Below are 24,596 nucleotides of genomic sequence, written 5' to 3' on the forward strand. Positions count from 1 at the left end.
CCTATTTAAAGCCGTTTCAGCCCCGATTTTGGTATTCTTTTCTCCATTTTTTCCCCAACTTGAGAAAGGGCTTCGGCTAGGATTGTGAGGGGTATTGGCTACGGTTTTGGAGAGGTTCTATGGCTCTGACATCGCGCGTCGTTTGGAAGAAGGTTATTGGTAGAGCTTTCGTCGGCATCGATCCGGCGAGGTATATCCTAGGCCGGACAAAGGATCCCTTACAACGAGTAGAGGACTCTCCACAAGACCATCGACACGACCATCGAGGGGGTTTCTTTATGGATTTATTACTTTTATATTCGATTTCTTTGATTGTACTTAGCTCCATGGAGGGCTAAACCCCTAGTGGGTACTTGGGTGATTGTGAACCCTAGGATGTATTCGTTTCATTGAACTTCTTTATTATGCTTTCAATAAATTGATGTTTATTGTGAGTTCCAACCTTGAATGCTTGATTGTATGAACATTTCCCCTAGAGTGACACTAGGGTTGAGAGTTCTTGTTGGTAACCTTGTGAGTGAGTGACAAACCACAAGCGTTAGACAAAGCTAGGTTGGAGAGGGTGAGTCGAGAGGTACAGGAGCGTCCCCTTTCCCCTCCGACGTGATAGATTCTACCTCCGTTCCTTGAGTTCTTTGCAGCCATAATAGAGGGAATGGTCTAAGGGATGAACCTCTGCTGGGGCCTAGTTGCGCGTGCAATGGAGTGAAGCGTCGAGGGGATCTTAGTATCTAGGGCTTAATTGTGGTTAGGGACCTTCCGCCTAGACCAAAGGGTTAGGTCTATAATTAGGAAGCGATTTATCACTTGGAATCCCTAGAGCTCATTGCAACTTTATTCGAGTGCGAGATTAAGAGGTTATTTAATCTCTCCTCCGGGACATGAATAGAGTTAGGCATAGTTGACCTTAGATTTGGGACTATGTATGTAAGAATTTCCACGACTCACCATTGCATTGATTAGGAAGCATAATAGAGAGTTGTTGCACTTGAAGCGATTATCCTAGGTGAAGCATCATCCGAGTACCCCATCTTTATCGATTGCCTTACCTCCTCCTTACTTTTGCTCTCTTACTTGTTGCTTTTAATTATTGAGAATGGAATCATTATCACACTTATCATTGTTGATACTCCACATAGCTAAGAATCGAATTAAGTTTCCTTACTCCCTACTCCCTGTGGATTCGACCCCGCTCACACGGGATTATTACTTCGACAAACCCTTGCACTTGCGGGATATACGCAAGGGGACCTTGTCACTCGCACTCGCATAGAGTTGCAATGAGCTCTAGGGATTCCAAGTGATAAATCTCTTCTTAATTATAGACCTAACCCTTTGGTCCAAGTGGAAGGTCCCTAACCGAAATTGAGCCCTAGATACTAAGATCACCTCAACGCTTCACTCTGTTACGCAGTTTTCCGTACTACTTGGCTTGAGCATAGCTTGAGCATTACGCAGTTTTCCATACTACTTGGCCTATACAAGGAGGCATTCACAGCTACAAAGGAGTATGTACAGTTGCCTACTGATTATCCTGGAACCTTGACCCCGCAGACAGCTTACAGAGTGCTATATGGTCAAGGTCAGTACGAGCCGGGGGTGTCCAAGGCCACGTGCCTTTCCCGACATGCATAGAGATATTTGCACGCCATCATGAGTAGGTCGGTGAATGGCCGTGGTGACAGTACTGGTGTCTTGAGCCGTCAGGAGCTGCTGTACTTGTACTCGATGGTACAGCGCGTACCGATCCACTTAGGGCACATCCTGGCTGATTACATCAGACATCAGGGAAAGTATGCTAGACTGGGAGAGATCTTCTCGGGCCCTTACATTACGAGATTAGTGCTGGGCATGGGTCTCTTGGATTCGATTCGCGGGGCCGAGAAGATGAGTGTACCCAGCTCCCCGGGTCTAGAGGCGATGCGGTTGATGGGCATGGTCCGCGGGGTGCGGACGGGGGTTTTTGCTTTTAGTCCTACCAGCCCCGGAGATAGGCGAGGATGAAGCGGAGCATCTCGGCCCGCCCCGAGCCTTAGCCGGCAGATCGATGGAGACCGAGGCACCTCCAGTGCCGAGGAACCACCACCAGTGCGTATGTTTTCACCATCTCGAGCCAATGATCGCTTTGAGAGGCTCGAGAAAGCTATAGGAGTGGTCCGAGCCGAGGTTGCCGAGATTAGGGCTACGCAGGCTACTCAGTACACAGAGTTCATGGCATGTTTTGACATATTACAGCAGATCCTAGAGCGAGACATTACCTCATCATTTGTCCTGCAGCCGAGGACTCTTCAGGCCTTGTCAGTTCCTCCAGCACCTTCATCCTCGACCCTAGCACCGGAGGACTCACTATATGCTTCCACTTCAGCAGCAGCAGCAGCGGAGCCTGAGAGCGACTGCGACACTTGACTTTTCTTTTACTTTCATGCATTTTACTTTATTTTATTTTCTTGTTTTTAGACTTGTTCACTCAGAAAGGATTTTTCATTCTGAGTTTATGTTATGTTGCATTTATCAAGTTGTATTCATTGCTTCATCTTTTATACACTCGAGTTATTTTTGTTTTTCTTGAGCTTCACTGAACCCCTTCGTGTATGCGTGCAGATGGTCTTGTCATCTTGGGAATTAAGACTTAGTCATGGGCACGACCAAGGTGCTTCGGCACTTGACCGTGTGAGCTTCACAACCCATTGGAATACTACTCCCTACGAATTAGCTTCATCAAACATAACACTAGGAGTCAGGGGAGTATTGTTTTGATTGCTTCTCCCACATCTATTTTTGAATGATGTATTTTGAGTGATCTTGCATGAGTACATTGAGGACAATGTACATCTTAAGTGTGGGGGTGAGTTTCAAAATGCGCACATCTTTTCTATTGTTCTTGATTGATATATGCTCACATAGCCAATGGCGGTTCAACTTAGTTGCAATGATTGTATTCTTAAGTCTAGGAGAATTGTTAACATTGAATGTTTTCATGCTCTAGTTCTTGCTTGAATTTTTAGGAATTTTTGCCCGATTTACACTTAGTTCACTACTCACTCTTTGAACTCTATTGGAAACTCATGTTTGATGTTAAAGGGACTAGTTAGGTTTACTTCTTTTGCTAAACTTTGAAAAAAAAATTGGAAAATGAAAAGAAGGAACAAAATAGTTTTATTGTTTATTTGTGTTTGTTGGGTGGAAAGAGCTACCACCTATGAAGTATGAAGCTACTCTCACAAGTCAGATACTAGTTATGCCCTAATGAGAGAAAGAGCTATCTCATAGGATGAGTGAAAGCTACCACTCGGGTAGAAAGAGCTACCACCTCGAAAGTGTTAAAGCCACCTTAGCGGCCGCTTTGGAAAGGGCTACCTTAGAGGATGTGTGAAGCTACTACCATCTTTTAAAATTTTTATCACTTTTGTAGATAAATAAGTCCCATGTACTTAGAACTTTGAGGAGTATAACTTGGGTTATTTTGAGTGAGTTCACACACTTACACGAAATTCGGGTTTGTTGTCCTTTTTGATTCAAGTTTTTAGCTAGAGCATTGATTTTTCGTATTTAGTGTTGAAATTTTCCTTACTTGTAGAATACTTTCTTTGTATACCTCGGTGAACCTAAGGCCAAGCACTTTCAACATTTTCTTCATTGATGCACAGAATGTTTTAATGTTTTCTTGAGGACAAGCAAAAGCTTAAGTGTGGGGGAGTTTGATAAGTGCTTGTGCGATATGAATGTGAAGCGATCATTCCTTATATTGAACATTACTTTTCTCAGGTTTTTACATTAATATGTGTGTTTTTATGTTACTTTTATGCAGGTAGGGTTGTGAGGCCAAGTATGAAGGAAATAGGCCAATGTAGATCATAATGCACCTATTTTGGAGGAGATCTTAATAAGGTTCAAACGCGAAGACATAGGACATGTGTGAGATGCTAGAGTGTGTGCCAACCTCCTCGCATTCGAGTGAGCACATCCATTTGGTGGGACACAAAGGCAGTCACACTCGAGCACTCTGATAAGTGCTTGTGTGATATGAATGCGAAGCATTCTTTCCTTATGTTGAGCATTACTTTTCTTAGGTTTTTACATTAATATGTGTTTTTTTATGTTATTTTTTTATGCGGTATGGTTACGAGGTCGAGTATGAAGGAAATAGGCCAATGTGGATCATAATGCAGCTATTTTGGAGGAGATCTTGCTAAGGTTCAAACGCGAAGACATAGGACAGGTGTGAGATGCTAGAGTGTGTGCCAACCTCTTCGCATTCGAGTGAGGACATCCATTTGGAGGGCACAAAGGCAGTCACACTCGAGCATTCCGTCTTATGCATATAAGAACAGGAGCTTCACCAACATATATATCATTGAAGAAGCAAGTGATTCACGATGTGAACGTGTCCCCATTTGCGTTACCCCGATGAAAGTATGGAATTGGGAAGTTATTCAGGTCGAAGCTGTAGCAGAGCACTATAGCGATCTGTTCACAGAGGCCAAGAAAACCCGAGCAGAGAGAATCCACACGGTCATGTGGAAATTACCCATGCCCGTGTGGAAATTCTGCATGGGCGCGTGTATCGTCCACGCCCGTGGAGTTGCCCGATTCCAGCCCTATTTAAAGCCGATTCAACGCCGGATTTGGTATTGTTTTCTCCATCTTTTCCCCAACTTGCGAGAGGATTTCGACTAGGGTTTCGAGGGGTATTAGCCAAGGTTTTGGAGAGGTTCTACTGCTCCGACATCGTGATTCCATTAGGAAGAAGGTTGGTAGGGGAGCTTCGATCGAGGCGTATCCTATACCGGACGAAGGAATCCTTGGACGACAGTAGAGGACTTTCCACAAGACCATCGACATGACCATCGAGGGGGTTTCTTTATGGATTCATTGCTTTTACATTCTATTTCTTTGATTGTACTTAGCTCAATGGAGAGCTAAACCCCTAGTGGGAACTTGGGTGATTGTGAACCCTAGGATGTATTCGCTTCATTGAACTTCTTTATTATGCTTTCAATAAATTGATGTTTATTGTGAGTTCTAACGTTGAATCCTTGATTGTATGAACATTTCCCCTAGAGTAACACTAGGGTTGAGAGTTCTTGTTGGTAACCTTGTGAGTGAGTGATACACCACGAGCGTTAGACAAAGCTAGGTTGGAGAGGGTTGAGAGGGTGAGTCGAGAGGTACAGGAGAGTCCCCCTTCCCCTCCGACATGATAGATTCTACCTCCATTCCTCGAGTTTTTTGCGGCCTAGAGTGAATGGTCTAAGGGATGAACCTCCGCTGGGGCCTAGTTGCGCGTGCAATGGAGTGAAGCGTTGAGGTGATCTTCGTATCTAGGGCTTAATTATGGCTAGGGACCTTCCGCCTGGACCAAAGGGTTAGATCTAAATCTATGAAGATATTTATCACTTGGAATCCCTAGAGCTCATTGCAACTCTATGCGAGTGCGAGGTTGAGAGGTTATTTAATCTTTCCTCCGGGACATGAATAGAGTTAGGCATAGTTGACCTTAGATTTGGGACTATGTATGTAAGGATTTCCATGACTCACCATTGCATTGATTAGGAAGCATAATAGAGAGTTCTTGCACTTGAAGCGATTATCCTAGGTGAACCATCATCAGAGTACCCCATCTTTATCGATTGCCTTGCCTCCTCCTTACTTTTGCTCTCTTACTTGTTGCTTTTAATTGTTGAGAATCGAATCATTATCACACTTATCATTGTTGATACTCCACATAGCTAAGAATCGAATTAAGTGTCTTTACTCCCTACTCCCTGTGGATTCGACCCCGCTCACCCGGGATTATTACTTCGATAAACCCGTGCACTTGCGGGGTATACGCAAGGGGACCTTGTCACTCGCACTCGCATAGAGTTGCAATGAGCTCTAGGGATTCCAAGTGATAAATCTCTTCTTAATTATAGAACTAACCCTTTGGTCCAGGTGGAAGGTCCCTAACCGAAATTGAGCCCTAGATACTAAGATCACCTCAATGCTTCACTCTGTTGCACGCGCAACTAAGCCCCAGCGGAAGTTCATCCCTTAGACCATTCATTCTATTATGGCCGCAAAGAACTCGAGGAACGGAGGTAGAATCTATCACGCCCGAGGGGAAAGGGGACGCTCCTGTACCTCTCAACTCACCCTCTCAACCCTCTCCAACCTAGCTTTGTCTAACGCTCGTGGTGTGTCACTCACTCACAAGGTTACCAACAAGAACTCTCAACCCTAGTATCACTCTAGGGGAAATGTTCATACAATCAAGCATTCAATGTTGTAACTCACAATAAACATCAATTAATTAAAAGCATAATAAAGAAGTTCAATGAAACGAATACATCCTAGGGTTCACAAATACCCATGTACCCACTAGGGGTTTAGCTCTCCATGGAGCTAAGTACAATCAAAGAAATAGAATGTAAAAGCAATGAATCCATAAAGAAACCCCCTCGATAGTTGTGTTGATGGTCTTGTGGAAAGTCCTCTACTCGTCGTCCAAGAATTCCCTCGTCCGGTATAGGATACGCCTCGCGACGGAAGTTCCCCAACCAACTTTCTTCCTAAGGAATGATGATGTCTTAACCATAGAACCTCTCCAAAACCTTGGCCAATACCCCTCAAAACCCTACCCGAAGCCCTCCCTCAAGTTGGGGAAAAGATTAAGAAAAGAATACCAAAATCGGGGCTAAATCGGCTTTAAATAGGGCTGGAATCGGGCGACTACACGGGCATGGATGCTCCACGTGCCCGTGCGGAATTTCCACACGGCTGTGGATAATTTCCACACGCCCGTGTGGATTCTTGGTTTCTTTGGTTTCTCGGCCGGCTGTGAGCAGTGCTGCTACAACATAGGGTACAGTGTTGCTACAGTGCTCTACTACAGTATTCACCCTGAATAGCTTCCCAATTCCATACTTTCATCGGGGTAACGCAACGGGCACACGTTCACGTCGTGGATCACTTGCTTCTTCAATGGTGTACACGTTGGTGGAGCTCTTGTTCTATGTGCATAAGTCGGAATGCTCGAATGTGACTGCCTTTGTGCCCCACCAAATGGATGTGCCCACTCGAATACGAGGAGGTTGGCACACACTCTAGCATCTCACACCTGACCTATGTCTTCGCGTTTGAACCTTAGCAAGATTTCCTCCAAAATTGGTGCATTATGATCCACATTGGCCTATTTCCTTCATACTCAGCCTCACAAACCTACCTGCATAAAAGTAACATAAAAACACACATATTAGTGTAAAAACCCGAGAAAAGTAATGCTCAACATAAGGAATGAACACTTCGCATTCGTATCGAACAAGCACTTATCAATGGGGTATATAATTCCTGTATCCAATAGTTGGACTCACCCAATCTTCTCTGGGGTTGAATCACAGACCTATAATTGTCCTCTATTAAGATTTTATGAGTGCAAAATGAAGGATTGATGACTTTTATATTAGAAATCTTCCAAGCAATAATAGATTTATATCTTTTCACCATGCTCGCAAGTTTGTCCGTCTGATCTGCTGAGATGTTTAAAGCAACAATGATAAGGAGCTTTAATTCTTCCATCAAAAAGACGTATTCCAAATGTGCCAACAAAGTTTTAAGCTCCAGCTAGGGCGGTTCCTCAATGGATTGTCGCAATCTGTTCTCCTTAAATCTATCAATTTCGTCGAACTATGTTGAATCTTGTTTGAGTGCGTTCTCTAAACCATCCACTTGTTTATGTGATTATGAATGATCTTCAACAACAATCACATTCTCTATCTTACAATTTTCTTGGACTACCTTTGAAACACCCCATGAGAAAATTTCATGCCTTTGTCATGTATTGAAAGAATCAAACTGAGCAAGAACCCTTTCCAAACATCCTTCTAACTGGTAGCTCATAGATGATAGCACTGACTTTTATAACTGGTATAACACTATCTAGCTCGCAATTTGTATCTTGGATCTCATTAATGTGATCAACAACTGATTCTTCTACAAGGTGGTTACTTGTGGGTTGCTCTTGCACGGAATAACATCAAGTTGGCTGTACTGCAAACAACTGCATCTTATGTTCTATGTCTTCAACAATTCCCATGATTGTGTCAAATATTTCGGTTATGTTGATCATCTTCTCTCAAATTTAAGAAAGAAAAACAAAACAGAACGATGGAATAATAGGAAAGTGTAAAATAGAACAAGTGATTAGTAGCTAAAATAGCAAAGTGCAAAATGCTTTCAAAATGCCTATTCCCCAACAAAGGTGCCAAAAACGTGATGCACCTCTTGCCTGTGTGTACCGTAAGTGTACAGGTTATGGAAATAATAAAGTACCCTGGTGAGTGGGTAGTCGTATCCACTTGGAATAGTACTTGAAAACACAAGTAGAAATGGCTATGAATAGTTATCAGTAGAACACAAGGGACAGAAAGCAGGTAGCCGGATTTCATGTGATTGATGCGATTATCTCATTGGCGGCCCAGGTTGAGTCATTGAGCAAGAAGTTAGAGACTCTAAATTCTCCTAGAGTGGCGGCTATAACTAGTTGTACCAGGTGTGGGGGAGGATATTCTCCATCCATTTGCTCGTTCTCTATTGGTGGTACATCCTTAGTGGAATAAGTAGATTTTATAGGGAATGTAATGAGAGGCCAAGGGAATCTATATAACAACACCTACAATCTGGGTTGGAGGAGCCACCCAAACCTTTCTTGGAGTAATCAAGGGCAATAGAAGACGATGACACCACCCGGTTTCCAACAACAACAACAACAAGCCCCGAATATGGAGAATCGAGTTTCAGGGTTGGAGAACCGGATGAGCAACCTAGAGAAGGCTTTGACTAAGTTCATTGCATCATCAGATACAATATTTCAATCAGTTGAAGCCACACTTCGCAACCACACCACATCATTGCATAACTTAGAGAATCGAGTGGGGTATATTGTGAAGTCATTATCAGAAAGATCTTAAGGGAGCTTGCTTAGTAACACTGAAACCAACACAAGAGAACATGTGAAGTTGATCACTTTGAGAAGTGGTCATGAAGTTGAGGGTAGGCTCCCAAGCTAGAAGACCAATGTTGAAGCACCCAAGATCATGGAGGTTGAGGAAATATTTAAAAAAAAGAGGGTGGCACCACCACTCTACAAGCCAAGAATCCCTTATCCTTCAAGATTGAAGAACGACCAAAATGATGAGCAATACAAAAAGTTCTTGGGTCTATTCAAGCAGTTGGATATCAACATCCCATTTAAAGAGGCGTTGTCTCAAATGCCTCATCATGCAAAGCTTTTAAAGAACCTCTTGATGAATAAGAGGAAGTTGGAAGAGAGTGTATTTGTGATTTTAGATACATCATGTTCTGTGGTGTTGCAAAAGAATATGCTGAACAAGAAGAAGGACGCTGGAAGCTTTATCATTCCATGCAATATTGGTAATTTGGGTGAAGAGAATCCATTGGCGGACTCAGGGGCTAGCATCAACGTCATGCCTTACACAATCTTCCAAAATCTAGGCTTGGGAGAGCCTAGGCCCACTCGGATGACACTTCAATTGGCGGACTAAACAGTTAGACATTGGAGGGGCATCATCGAAGACACACTTGTGAATATTGACAAGTACACATTTCCTATGGACTTTGTAGTATTGGATGTTGATGAGGATGTTGATGTTCCTTTAATACTTGGGAGGCCGTTCTTGTTCACTTCCAAGGCTCTTATTGACATGAACGGTGGAGAGTTTGACATTTAGAGTTCGTGATGCCAAGTTGTCATATCACCTCACCAAAGCCATAAGATATTCTCTTGACTTTAAGGATACTCTTTACTTCCTTGACACTACTAATGAGCTAATCGATGAATATGTGTAGGAAATGATGTGTTCGGACCCGTACGAGCGGTTACTAGACCAAGAGGTGGAGAATGAAGAAGTTTTGATGCTTGGTCTAGAGGACAAGGTGCAACCTGACCAGGGGATCATGAAGAAGATGATCCAGAAGATGAATCGAGCAAGGAGACATCACAAGAAATGCCCTAAGGCTAATAGGGATGTGCAAGAACGAAGTAAGGGTGACGTACCCTTATGTGGTAACATGCTTGACAACTCCCCCTTTACCTTGAAAAGATTATGTCCATCATGCTTTAGGTTATGGGTAAGAGGACAACCCTCATCTATGAACCCCCATGAGGTAAGGTTAGGTATGTCAAGCTTTGTGATGTCCAACAAGCGCTTCTTAGGAGGCAACCCAAATCTTTACTGTTTTCTAGATTTTATTTTAGTGCTTGCATGAATAAGAGCTTGAGTGTTGGTGTCTTATTCTTTTACATGCTTTTGTTGTGATTTTCTTATGGATTATTTTTGTTTTCGTGTGCTTAATTGTGTGTGGTGAAGTTTCTTAGTCATTTGAGCGTATTTTTTATGATTCTCTGGTTAGTTTGCATAATGTAGGTCAGTTCTGAGTATGTGTAAATGTGCAAAAATTTTCTGCAGAGCCTGAAATTTGTTCTAACTTCTAGAGAATACACACGGCCATGTGAAATTTTCACACGAGCGTGTGTTTTCATTCAGAGCTCGTTCCGAGAGGACACAGGGGTCTGTATCGTTCTCTATGAACGACCTTGTGACGGTCACACGCCAATGCGTAATTTCCACACGGGTGTGTGTGTTCTCTGCAGAGTTTAGAGCTCTATCCTAAGAAGACACAGGGGTGTATGTCTGTCCCTGTGGATGACCCTTTGAAATACACACAGGCTTGGGTAATTTCCACAAGTCTATGTGAATCTCTGTAGAGAGTTCTCTGCCATCCCGGGAAGACACATGGGCGTGTGAGTTCCCCTGTGAGTCCCCCTGTGAAGATCCACATGCCCGTGTGGAATTTCCACTAGGGCGTGTGAAACACTTAAAAGAATTTCTCGAGTAGACAAAGAAGCCACAAGGGTGTATGGATGCCCTTGTGGGTGGGCACAAGGGCGTGGGGAATTTCCACACGCTCGTGTGGATGTGTTCAGAGGCAAGTTATACTATCCCAAGAGCACACAGGGGCATATGAGTGCCCCTGTGAAACTCCCCTGTAGAGTCACACGGGCGTGGGTAATTTCCACACGCCCGTGTGGATGTATAGAATGCCAAGAGGCGAGGTTTTTATTTAAAACGTAGTTGTCTTTCTTTGTCTTCTCACTTCTAAATACTTAGAGTATACACCCTTGCACTCTTCGTACTTCTCACCGTTGATTTAGAGGAGTTTCATTTTAGTTTTCTGGCCGTTCTCAAGTTTTTCATCTTAATCATGTAGGTAAACCATCATTCCTTCTTTTCTTCGCCAATCTTGAATTAATTCAATTAAACTGGTGAATGTGCTTCGCTCTCATGATTAAATAGTTGGTGCATGCTTTAGAATAAGTGTAAAAATGAATTTGTGATGTATTTTGGGATTTTTAGCATAAGGACCTTGCGATTTTCATGCCCCATGAATCCACACAGGTGTGCGGAATTTCCACACGGCCGTGTGGATTTCTGCAGTATTGATTTTTTGAGTAAACTTGATAAATTTCTTTTCAATTCTTGCAGATATGGCTCCCAGAACAAAGAAAGCGGCCAGCAAGTATCCCCGCGAGCCTTCACTTGAGCCATAGCACATGGAGTTCGCTATTCCCGAGCATCTGGCAAAGCTTAAGTTCGGTCAGACACGATTCTCGGACTTGAGTGCGATCAGAGAGATTCAGTTGGTCAATGACATAGCAGATGATGTTGAGCAGCTTCTTGCCATGGCGAGTTGGCACCGTCTGTTACTGATTCGTGAGCTGACCATTCGTATTTTGACACTAGAGGTACTTGCATCATTAATCATACTCCAATTTCAACAGTATAGATGCAATTCAGTTCAGAGTATTTAGCTAGTACCATCGCATGAGTGTTACACAGTTCTCTATCCGGCTTGGGCTCTATGATGAGGCATTCACCAATAATGAGGAGTGCGATCATTTACCTACTGACTATCCTGGTTGTTTGACTCTGCAGAGAGCATATAGGATACTGTGCGGCCAGGGTCATTATGAGCCGGGAGTGTAAAGGCTACATGCCTCTCCCAACCGAGTTATAGATATATTCATGCCATCTTGAGTTGATCAGTGAATGGCCGCGGTGACAACACTAGAATTTTGAGTAGAGAGGAGTTGTTATATTTGTACTCTATGGTGGAGAGCGAGCCGATTCACTTAGGAGATATCATGGCAGAGTATTTGAGGCATCAAGGACATTATACGAGAGTGGGGATGATCTTCTAGACACCATTCAAGGAGCTGAGAAGATTGTAGTACTGGCACCCCTCGTCTTAGAGACTATGCGTCTGATGGGGATACTCAAGAGATATCGAGATGGAGTGTATGTGATGAACATGCCACTGCCAGACACAGTAGAGGCCGAGGGATATGCAGCAGAGGGGTCATAGCTAGTTCTCGAGCCATAAACAGAACGGGAGCAGATCGAGGCATCTTCCACAACACAGAATACACCTCCAGTACGCATCTTCTCTCCACCTCTAGCCCATGATTGTTATGAGAGGCTCGAGAGTGCTGTAGGGGTGCTATAGAGTGACTTGGCTGAGGTTCGCACTACAAGCAGTGAACCACACTGAGGTGATGGCGCGTCTTGATGTGCTACAGCAGTTACTTGAGTGAGACGCGACATCTCCTTTGTGATGAGAACCCGGACTACTTAGGCATCACCACCACCATCATCACCACCAGTAGCACCAGTTGATCTAGCACCAATAGCAGTAGCAGCGTTGATAGAGCTAGACACTGACGCTTGAGGCATCTTTACTTTTCCTTGTTCTTATTTTTCATATTTCATTTCAGTATTATGTTTCAGACTTGTATCACTCAGAAAGGATCTTCCTTCTGAGTTTATCTTTTATTTTCAGTTTTCTCGAGTTCTATTTCATTTTCATATCTTTATATACTTGAGTTTTATTTTGTTTTTGTTGAGCTTTACTGAACCCCCTTATGTATACGTGCAGATGGTCTTATGAGTATGGAAATTGAGGACTAGTCATGGACACGGTAAATGTGCTTTTCACATGGCCATGTGTGCTCCACAACCCATTGGAACCCAACTCTAAATGAATATAGTTCTATCAAATATACCTCTAGGAGTTTAGGGTAGTATTGTTTCAATTGTCCAACTCTACATATGTTTTTGATTGCTTTATATTTTATTGTGCTTGCGTTCGTACATTGAGGGAAATGTACATCTTAAGTGAGTGTGTGTGTGGGGAGGAGGGGGGAGTTCACATTACACATGTCTATACTTATGCTTTAATTGATCATGCTCATGTAGGCTATGGCGGTTCACCTTAGTTGCAATGGTTGTATTCTTAAGTTTAAGAGAATTTTTAACATTGAATGTTCTCATGCTCTAGTTTCTACTTGAATTCTTAGAAATTTTTATTCGATTGACACTTGTTACACTACTCGGTCATTAAACCTTGTGGAAACTCAAGTTCGATGATTAAGGGACTAGTTGATAAGTGCTTGTGTATTAGTAATACGAAGTTGACAAACGCCTCTTGCGTATGTCCCGCAAGTGCACGACTTTGTCGAAGTAATAAATGCCAGATGAGTGGGTATCGTCTCCACAGGGAGCATGGAATAAAAACACTTAAATTGTTTCTTAACTAAGCATAAAGTGAATAATAGGTAAAGTGAATAATAGTTGTGTGACAAGATATAACGTTACAAAAGTAAAAGAAACAAGGAAGAGAGCACATGTAAAGGGGAGGTAAGACAATCGATAAAAAAGGGGTACCCGGATTTTGTTCCGCCTAGGACAATCGTTTCAAGTGCAAAACCCTCTATTATGCTTTCTAACTAATGCATTAATGAGTCGTGGAGATCTTTCAATACATGGTCCCAAATCTCAGGTCAACCATGCCTAACTCTATACATGTCCCGGAGGAGAAATTGAATAATGTCTCAACCTCGCACTCGCATAAAATCGCAATGAGTTCTAGAGATTCCAAGAGATAAATCCTCTTCTTAAATGTAAACCTAACCCTTTCGTCTAGGTGGAAGGTCCCTAGTCACATGAAGCCCTAGGTGCTAAAATCACTTCAACGCTTCACTTCGTTGCCTCTACAACTAAGCCTAGCGGAAGGTCATCCCTTAGCCCATTCACTCTACTATAACCACAAAAAGCTCGAGGAAATGGAGGTAGGATAAATCACATTAGAGGGGAAAGGGGACGCTCCGCTACCTCTCGACTCACCCTCTCAACCCTCTCTAATCTAGCTTTGTCTAACTCTCGTGGTGTGTTACTCACTTATAAGGGTTACCAATAAGAATCCTAACCCTAGTGTCACTCTAAGGGAGAAATCATTCAACAAGCATTCAAGATTGGAACTCAATTAAAACATCAATTAAGGAAAGCATAATAAAAGGTTTAATGAAATAATAGCATCCTAGGGTTCACAGATCCAACTACCCACTAGGGGGTTTAGCTCTCCATGGAGCTAGTTACAATCAATAATGAAATTGGATGTAGAAATAAGTAATCCATAGAAAAACCTCCTCAGTGTTCGTGTCAATGGTCTTGTGGAGTGGCCTCGTCCTATCCAAAGGTCCCCTTGTCAAGCCTAGGGCACCTCGCCGAATCGGTGCCGATGAAAGTTCCCCCAATAACTTTCTTCCAAGTGGAGCACAGTGTTAAAGCCGGAAAACCACTCCAAAAGCCTTGCCAAAACCCCTCTAAACCCTAGCCACCGCCCTCTCTCAAGTTGGGGAAAAGTGGGAGAAAATAATGCTGAAATTGGGGCTGAAATTGACTTTAAATAGGGCTGAAATCGGCATCCACATGGGCCTGTTGATGTTCCACACGCCCCTGTGGAATTTTCACACGCCCGTGTGAATTCTCTGAAATTCTGATTTCCAGCCGGCTTTGAACAGTAAATTGCTATGGTGGTTTGCTACAGTGACCTGCTACAAGTAAGGGAAATTTCAACACTATATACGAAAAATCAATGCTCTAGCTAAAAACTCGAATAAAAAAGGACAACAAACCTGAGATCATGTAAGTGTGTGTAAACTTACTCAAGTAAACCCAAAGTATACTCCTCAATGTTCCAAGTATAAGGGACTTATTTAACTACAAAACGTAAAAAAAACAAAAAACAAAAAGATGGTAGTAGCTACACACATCCTCTAAGGTAGCCCTTTCCGAAGCGACCGCTAAGGTGGCTTTCCCACTTTCGAGGTGGTAGGTAGCTCTTTCTACCTGGGTGGTAGCTTTCACTCATCCCATGAGATAGCTCTTTCTCTCATTAGAGCATAACTAGTATCCGATTTATGAGGGTAGCTTCATACTTCATAGGTGGTAGCTCTTTCCACTCCCAATACACAACTAAACAATCTATTTTTTATATTTTTTTTTTCTTTTAGTTTTCCATTTTTTTAAGCAAAATGGAACAAGAAACAAAACTAATTAGTCCCTTGATAAGTTCTTGTGCGATATGAATGCGAAGCGTTCATTCCTTATGTTGAGCATTACTTTTCTCAGTTTTTTACATTAATATGTGTGTTTTTATGTTACTTTTATGCAGGTAGGGTTGTGAGGCTGAGTATGAAGGAAATGGGCCAATGTGGATCATAATGCACCTATTTTGGAGGAGATCTTGCTAAGGTTCAAACGCGGAGACATAGGACAGGTGTGAGATGCTAGAGTGTGTGCCAACCTCCTCGCATTCGAGTGAGTACATCCATTTGGAGGGGCACAAAGGCAAGCACACTCGAGCATTCCGTCTTATACATACAAGAACAAGAACCCCACCAACATATATATCATTGAAGAAGCAAGTGATTCACGACGTGAACGTGTGCCCGTTTGCGTTACCCCGATGAAAGTATGGAATTGGGAAGTTATTCAGGTCGAACATTGTAGCAGAGCAATGTAGTAATTACTGTAGCAGCACTATTCACAACCGGCCAAGAAATCAGAGAAACAGAGAATCCACACGGGCGTGTGGAAATTATCCACGCCCGTGTGGAAATTCCGCACGGGCGCGTGTAGCGTCCACGCCCGTGGAGTTGCCCGATTCCAGCCCTATTTAAAGCCGATTCAGCACCGATTTTGGTATTCTTTTCTCCATCTTTTCCCCAACTTGCGAGATTGCTTCGACTAGGGTTTTGAGGGGTATTGGCCAAGGTTTTGGAGAGGTTCCACGGCTCCGACATCGTGATTCCATTAGGAAGAAGGTTGGTAGGGGAGCTTCGATCGAGGCGTATCCTATACCGGACGAAGGAATCCTTGGACGATGAGTAGAGGACTTTCCACAAGACCATCGACACGACCATCGAGGGGTTTCTTTATGGATTCATTGCTTTTACATTCGATTTCTTTGATTGTACTTAGCTCCATGGAGAGCTAAACCCCTAGTGGGAACTTGGGTGATTGTGAACCCTAGGATGTATTCGTTTCATTGAACTTCTTTATTATGCTTTCAATAAATTGATGCTTATTGTGAGTTCCAAACTTGAATGCTTGATTGTATGAACATTTCTCCTAGAGTGACACTGGGGTTGAGAGTTCTTGTTGGTAACATTGTGAGTGAGTGACACACAACGAGCGTTAGACAAAGCTAGGTTGGAGAGGGTTGAGAGGGTGAGTCAAGAGGTACAGGAGCGTCCCCTTTCCCCTCCGACGTGATAGATTCTACCTCCATTCCTTGAGTTCTTTGTGGCCATAATAGAGTGAATGGTCTAAGGGATGAACCTTCGCTGGGGCCTAGTTGCGTGTGCAATGGAGTGAAGCGTTGAGGTGATCTTAGTATCTAGGGCTTAATTGTGGCTGGGGACCTTCCGCATGGACCAAAGGGTTAGGTCTAAATCTAGGAAGAGATTTATCACTTGGAATCCCTAGATCTCATTGCAACTCTATGCGAGTGCGAGGTGTTGAGATTGTTCGATTTCTCCTCCGGAACATGTATAGAGTTAGGCATAGTTGACCTTAGATTTGGGACTATGTATGTAAGGATTTCAACGACTCACCATTGCATTGATTAGGAAGCATAGTAGAGAGTTCTTGCACTTGAAGCGATTATCCTAGGTGAAGCATCATCCGAGTACCCCATCTTTATCGATTGCCTTGCCTCCTCCTTACTTTTGCTCTCATACTTGTTGCTTTTAATTGTTGAGAATTGAATCATTACCACACTTATCATTGTTGATACTTCACATAGATAAGAATCGAATTAAGTGTCTTTACTCCCTACTCCCTGTGGATTCGACCCCGCTCACCCGGGATTATTACTTCAAACTTGAGTTTCCAAAAGAGTTTCATGAGAGAGTGATGCACAAATATTCATCGTGCAAAAATTCCTTGAAATTCAAGTAAAAACTAGAGCATGAGAACATTCAAATTTAAAATTTCTCCTAAACTCAAGAATACAAGCATGTATGTCAATCAAAATTTATATAAAGGACATGTGCAATGTGAGCTCCCACCCCACACACACACTTTTAAGATGTACATTGCCCTCAATGTACGCATGCAAGCACAATAAAAGTAAAACAATTTTAAACACATGTGAGAGTGGGCAATTGAAACAATACTCCCCTAACTCCTAGTGGTGCGTTTGATGGAGCTAAATCCTTTGGAGTGAAGTTCCAACGGGAGGCGTGCAATTTTGAGGAAATTGACAGATTGAAAGGAAGCAGATTGCGCCCATTAATTGAGGAGCCACCCAAACTAGAGCTTAAAACCTTTCCGGCACATTTGGAGTATGCTTTTTTAATTGAAGAATTAAACTCCTTGTAATTTTGGCTTCAAATTTGTCTATAGATCAGAAGGAGAAGCTTGTTAGCATCTTGAAAAACATAAATCGGCTATTGCTTGGAAGATCTCATATATCAAGGGCATCAATCCATCATTTTGCACTCATAAAATCTTGATGGAGGATAATTATAAATCTGTGATCCAACCCCAAAGAAGATTGAACCCAAACATGAAGGAAGTTGTCAAAGTAGAAGTGGTAAAACAACTAGATGCAGGAATTATTTATCGCATCTTTGATAGTGCATGGGTAAGCCCAACTCAAGTAGTCCTGAAGATGGAAGGAATGACGATTGTGAGCAATGAAAAGAATGAACTGATTCTAACCAGGACAGTCAAGGGCTGGCGTGTTTGCATTGACTACAGAAGGCAGAATGATGCCACTCGAAAGGACCATTTTCCATTGCCGTTTATTAATCAAATATTGGAGCGATTGGCAGGGCATCAGTTTTATTGCTTTCGTGATGGTTGACAAGGTCCCCTTGCGTATATCCCGTAAGTGCACGGGTTTGTCGAAGTAATAATCCAGGATGAGCGGGTATCGAATCCATAGGGAGTAGGGAATAAAAACACTTAAGCCCTAGATACTAAAATCACCTCAACGCTTCACTCTGTTGCACGCGCAACTAAGCCCCAGCGGAGGGTCATCCCTTAGACCATTCACTCTATTATGGCCGCAAAGAACTCGAGGAACGAAGGTAGAATCTATCACGTCGAAGGGGAAAGGGGACGCTCCTGCACCTCTCGACTCACCCTCTCAACCCTCTCCATCCTAGCTTTTTATAACGCTCGTGGTGTGTCACTCACTCACAAGGTTACCAACAAGAACTCTCAACACTAGTGTTACTCTAGGGGAAATGTTCATACAATCAAGCATTCAAGGTTGGAACTCACAACAAACATCAATTAATTGAAAGCATAATAAAGAGATTCAATGAAACAAATACATCCTAGGGTTCACAAATACCCAAGTACCCACTAGGGGTTTAGCTCTCCATAAAGCTAAGTACAATCAAAGAAATAGAATGTAAAAGCAATGAATCCATAGAGAAACCCCCTCGATAGTCATGTCGATGGTCTTGTGGAAAGTCGTCTACTCGTCGTTCAAGGATTCCCTTGTCTGGTATAGGATACGCCTCGACGGAAGCTCACCTACCAACCTTCTTCCAAAGAAATAACGATATCGGAGCCATAGAACCACTCTAAAACCCTAGCCAATACCTCTTAAAACCCTAGCCGAAACCCTCTCTCAAGTTGGGGAAAAGATGGAGAAAAGAATCCTGAAATCAGGGCTGAATTGGCTTTAAATAAGGCTGGAATCGGGAATCCACACGCCCCTGTGGGCACCCCTGTGGAATTTCCGCACGGGCGTGGGTAATTTCCACACGCCCATGTGGATTCTCTGAAACTGTCATTTTTGGCCGGTTGTGAAGAGTAACTGCTGCAGTGTTTGCTACACTAGCCTGCTACAGTACTGATGAGTCCGCAAGCGCACGGGTCGTCAAGTAATACCCTGTGCGTGACACAGGGGTCGTATTCCCTAGGTCCCAAGAGCTGCTATTACTCCCCCCTAGATGACACTGTCTAGTCTACCAAATATACGACTAAAACAAGATAAGGAAAATAACAAAGAGAAAACTATAAACACAAGGACTAAGGCTCACCACATAAACATACTAAGGAAGCAAGTAACAATGGATGTGCGAGGTCCCAGGGCGAGGATCCCCTCAGGACTACTAAAGCTAGATGGATGCTAGAATTACAAAGGCAACGGTGGTTGGACCAAGAGACATCCAAAAATAGATCACCCCGATGGTCACGGCGGTAATCCCTAATCCAATAAGAGTATTGGCTCAGAATCTCTTCCGACCAAATCCTCCTACGATCGCATTACAATTAGGGGGATCTCAAATTAGGGCCGAAACTCAACCTAGGTACAGTCCTAATAGTTGGAGGGGTATGAAATACCCAATGGTCATGGTGTATTCATACATATATTCCTTCCAAGCTTGGTGAGTCTAACACTAGGGCAATGGTCATGAAACCTAGTATTGTCTAAGTATGGATATACAGAGTTCTCATGCATACCCAAGCATTCAAAAGCACCAAACAAGGATCACAAACCACACAAATACCATAAATGTAAATCAAAGCATCTATACAAGCAAGTTCATCCCAAGGTTCACCGGATGCTGACCTTGGGAGTCTAGTTCGTCATCAACAAAGGAGCAAGTGTAGAAGATAAGAGATATAAAGAAAAGCTCATAACAAACTCCCCTAAGATGAAGACTAGAAGGTGGTGATGAGAACTCGTCGGATCCGCCCCGGCGAGCTCCTAGATCGTTTTCCTTGAGTGTAACCTTCTTCTCCCTTCGATTTGCCCCTCAGATCTGCCTTCTCCTGCAGCCTTGAAGCTCTAGAGGATGATGGTGGAGAGTGGTGGCAAAAAGTCACTTAATTGATGCCCTAACAAGCCTTATATATGCCCAGATCCCGATCGGTAAATGGGTCAGTATACCGACCATATGCGACCCCTCGGGAATTTCAGTTTTCTGCTGAAAAGCCCGCGATGAACTACAGTGACTACTACAGTGAAACTGCTACAATGTTGTGCTACAGTGATCCCGGACCGGAAACGCCGCTTTGTTGCTGAATTCATCCCTAATCGCGTCGCCAAGGCCCCAAGGCTTCAAATGGGCCTGAAATGTAAAAATAACACAATTTAAACCAAAAGGGTATCGATTCAACAAAAAAATATAAAGAATCATACAAAACAAATACATGCAGAATACGTACTTTTAGACGTTTATCAAGTACTCTGCCAAAAATACTCCCGAATCCACTTTTCATGGAGGTAACATAAACGGGCACAAGTTTATGCCGTTGATCGCTTTGCTTCTTCAATGATGGATAAGTTGATGGAGATCTTGTTTTATGTGCATAAGTCAGAATGCTTGAATGTGACTGCCCTTGTGCCCCTCCAAATGGTTGTGCTAACTCAAATACGGGGAGGTTGGCACACACTCTAGCATCTCGCACCCGACTCATATCTTCGCGTTTGAACTTTAGCAAGATTTCCTCCAAAATCAGTGCATTATGATCCACATTGACTTCTTTCCTTTATAATTGGTTTCATAACCCAAATTGCATAAAAGAAACATGAAAACACGCATATTAGTGTAAAAACCCGATAAAAGTACTCCTGAACATAAGGAAAGAACGCTTCGCATTCATATCGCACAAGCACTTATCAAACTCCCCCACACTTAAGCTTTTGCTTGTCCTCAAGCAAAAATTAAACATTCTGTGCATCAATGAAGAAAATATTGAAAGTTCTTGGCCTTAGGTTCACCAAAGTATACAAAGAGATCATTCTACAAGTAAGGGAAATATCAACACTAAATATGAAAAATCGAAGCTCTAGTTAAAAACTTTAATAAAAAAAGACAACAAACCCGAAATCGTGAAAGTGTGTGGACTCACTCAAGTCAACCCAAGGTATAATCCTCAAAGCTCTAAGTATAAGGGACTTATTTATCTACAACAAGAAAGTAACAAAAATTTTAAATATGGTAGTAGCTTCACACATTTTCTAAGGTAGCCGTTTCCTAAGCAGCCGCTAAGGTGGCTTTCACACTTTCGAGGTGGTAGCTCTTTCTACGGTTGTGGTAGCTTTCACTCATCCTATGAGATAGCTCTTTCTCTCATTAGGGCATAACTAGTATCTGACTTATGAGAGTAGCTTCTTACTACATAGGCGGTAGCTCTTTCCACCCAAAATGTAAAACAAACAAGAAAACTATTTTGTTCCTTCTTTCATCATTTTTTTTTTCAGAATTTAACACAAGAAACAACTATAACTAGTCCCTTTAACATCAGAAATGAGTTTCGAAAAGAGTTTTAAAGAGTGAGCAATGCACTGATTGTAAATCGGGCTAAAATTCCTAAAAATTCAAATAAAACTAGAGCATGAAGATATTCAATGTTAAAAAAATTCTCCCTAAACTCAAGAATACAATCAATGCAACTAAGGTGAACCGCCATTAGCTATGTGAGCATGTATATCAATCAAGAACGATAAAAAAAGGATGTGTGCACTATGAAACTCCCCCACACTTAAGTTGTACATTGTCCCCAATGTACACATGCAAAGCTCACTCATAATGGATATCAATCAAAAGAAAATGTGGGAGAAGCACTTAAAACAATACTCCCCTGATTCCTAGTGTTGCGTTTGATGAAGCTAAATCCTTGGGAGTAGTGTTCCAATGGGTTGTGAAGCTCACATTATCAAGTGCCAAAGCTCTTTGGTCGTGCCCATGACAAAGTCTCAATTCCCAAATGACAAGACCATCTGCATGCATATACGAGGAGATTCAGTGAAGCTCAATAAAAATAAAATAACTCGAGTATATATGAAAGATAGACAAGAAATACAACTCGAACTGTAAAATGAAAATAAACTCAGAAGGAGAATCCTTTCTGAGTGAACAAGTCTAAAATAAAATGCAGAATAAAGAAAATATAGAAAAAATAAAGTCAAATGTCGGTGTCACACTCTGTCGGCTCCTATGTTACTGCTGGTGGTAGGAAAACATAAGGTGGATCCACCGGTGCTGGTATAGAGGATGGGGGTGCAGGAGATGCCGAGGGGGGCTGAGGAGTCCTCGGTCGCAAGACATATAAGGAGGCGACGTCTCGCTCTAAGATCTGCTGTAATACGTTGAAACGTGCCATGAACTCTGTGTACTGAGTGGCCTGCGTAGCCCTAATCTCGGCAATCTCTACTCGAGCCTCGGCCACCTCGGTCCGTATCACTCCCACCATACTCTCGAGCCTCTCAAAGTGATCATGGGCTCGAGATGGTGAAAACATACGTACGGGGGGAGCGTCCTCTGCCGCCAAAGGCGCCTCGGTCTCCATCGGTGCTGACTAAGGCTGGGGAGCAGACTGGGAAGTCTTGGCATGATCACCCACACCCTCAGCTATCTCTAGAGCTGGTAGCACCAACGCATAAACCCCTGTCCAAACTCTACGGACCATGCCCATCAATCTCAGTGCCTCTAAACTCAGGGTGGTAGGTATACTCATCTTCTCAGCCCCACGAATCGCATCTAAGAGACCCATGCCCAGCACTAATCTCGTAATGTAGGGGCCCGAGAAGATCGCTCCCAATCTAGCATAATGCCCCTGATGTCTGATGTATTCTGCCATGATGTTTCCTAAGTGAATTGGTACACACTGCACCATCGAGTACAAGTACAGAAGTTCTTGTCGGCTCAGAACACCAGTGCTATCACCACGACCATTCACCAACCTACTCATGATGGCATGTAAATATCTGTATACAGGTCGGGAAAGGCATGTGGCCTTGGACACCCCCGACTCATACTGACCCTGACCACATAGCACTCTGTAAGCTCTCTGCGGGGTCAAGGCTCCAGGATAATCGATCGAGAATCGAGAGTACTCCTCAGTGTCTGTGAATGCCTCCTCATACAAGCCAAGTAGAATTGAAAACTGAGTAACTCTCAAGCTATGGTGGTGTCCAAATACTCTGAACTAAATGGCATCAATACTGTCAAAGCTCGAATAGGATCTTGATCGCTTCCCCGCAAGTGTACGGGATCGCCAAGTAATACCTCATGAAACTTCGCCGGGGGTTTTCATGTGATGCCAAAGCGATGGGGCGGGGCGCCGGGCGGGATACCGCCGTCGCCAGACGGCCCGGCGGCGCCCGGCGCGGCCGTGACCTGACGGCGGAAGGCGCGCTCCGTGTCATCTCCGATCCACTCGTGCGTTTTTTTGATGAAACTTCGCCCCTTGGGGTTTTTATGATGACAAATCCATCCGCGATGGTCCCGCGGCGAGATTCCAAAAGTCGACCGACCGGCCGTCCAGCGCGGCGCATACTCCCGATCGAACATTGGCTACGGTCATCAAAATCCGTGAAACTTCTCCCGGGGGTTTTCATGTGATGCCAAAGCGATGGGGGCGGGGGCGCCGGGCCGGGATGCCGCCGTCGCCCGGACGGCCCCGCGGCCCGGCGGCGCCCGGCGCGGCGTGACACGGACGGGAAGGGGCGCTCCGTGTCATCTCCCGATCCACTCGTGCGTTTTTGATGAAACTTCGCCCCTTAGGGTTTTTTATGATGACAAATCCATCCGCGATGGTCCGCAGCGAATTCCAAAAGTCGACCGACCGGCCGTCCAGCGCGACGCATACTCCCCGATCGAACATTGGCTACGGTCATCCAAAATCCGTGAAACTTCGCCGGGGGTTTTCATGTGATGCCAAAGCGATGGGGCGGGGGCGCGGGCGGGATGCCGCCGTCGCCCGGACGGCCCGTCGGCCCGGCGGCGCGCCGCGGCGTGACACGGACGGGAAGGCGGCGCTCCGTGTCATCTCCCGATCCACTCGTGCGTTTTTGATGAAACTTCGCCCCTTGGGGTTTTTATGATGACAAATCCATCCGCGATGGTCGCGGCGAGATTCCAAAAGTCGACCGACCCGGCCGTCCCAGCGCCCTGACGCATACTCCCCCGATCGAACATTGGCTACGGTCATCCAAAATCCGTGAAACTTCTCCCGGGGGGTTTTCATGTGATGCCAAACGATGTGGCGGGGGCGCCGGGCCGGGATGCCGCCGTCGCCCGAGACGACCCCGGCGGCGCCCGGCAGCGGCCGTGACCTGACGGGAAGAGCGCGCTCCGTGTCATCTCCCGATCCACTCGTGCGTTTTTGATGAAACTTCGCCCCTTGGGGTTTTTATGATGACAAATCCATCCGCGATGGTCC

Source organism: Dioscorea cayenensis, unplaced genomic scaffold (genome assembly GCF_009730915.1).
Source record: "Dioscorea cayenensis subsp. rotundata cultivar TDr96_F1 unplaced genomic scaffold, TDr96_F1_v2_PseudoChromosome.rev07_lg8_w22 25.fasta BLBR01001455.1, whole genome shotgun sequence".
NCBI lineage: Eukaryota > Viridiplantae > Streptophyta > Magnoliopsida > Dioscoreales > Dioscoreaceae > Dioscorea > Dioscorea cayenensis.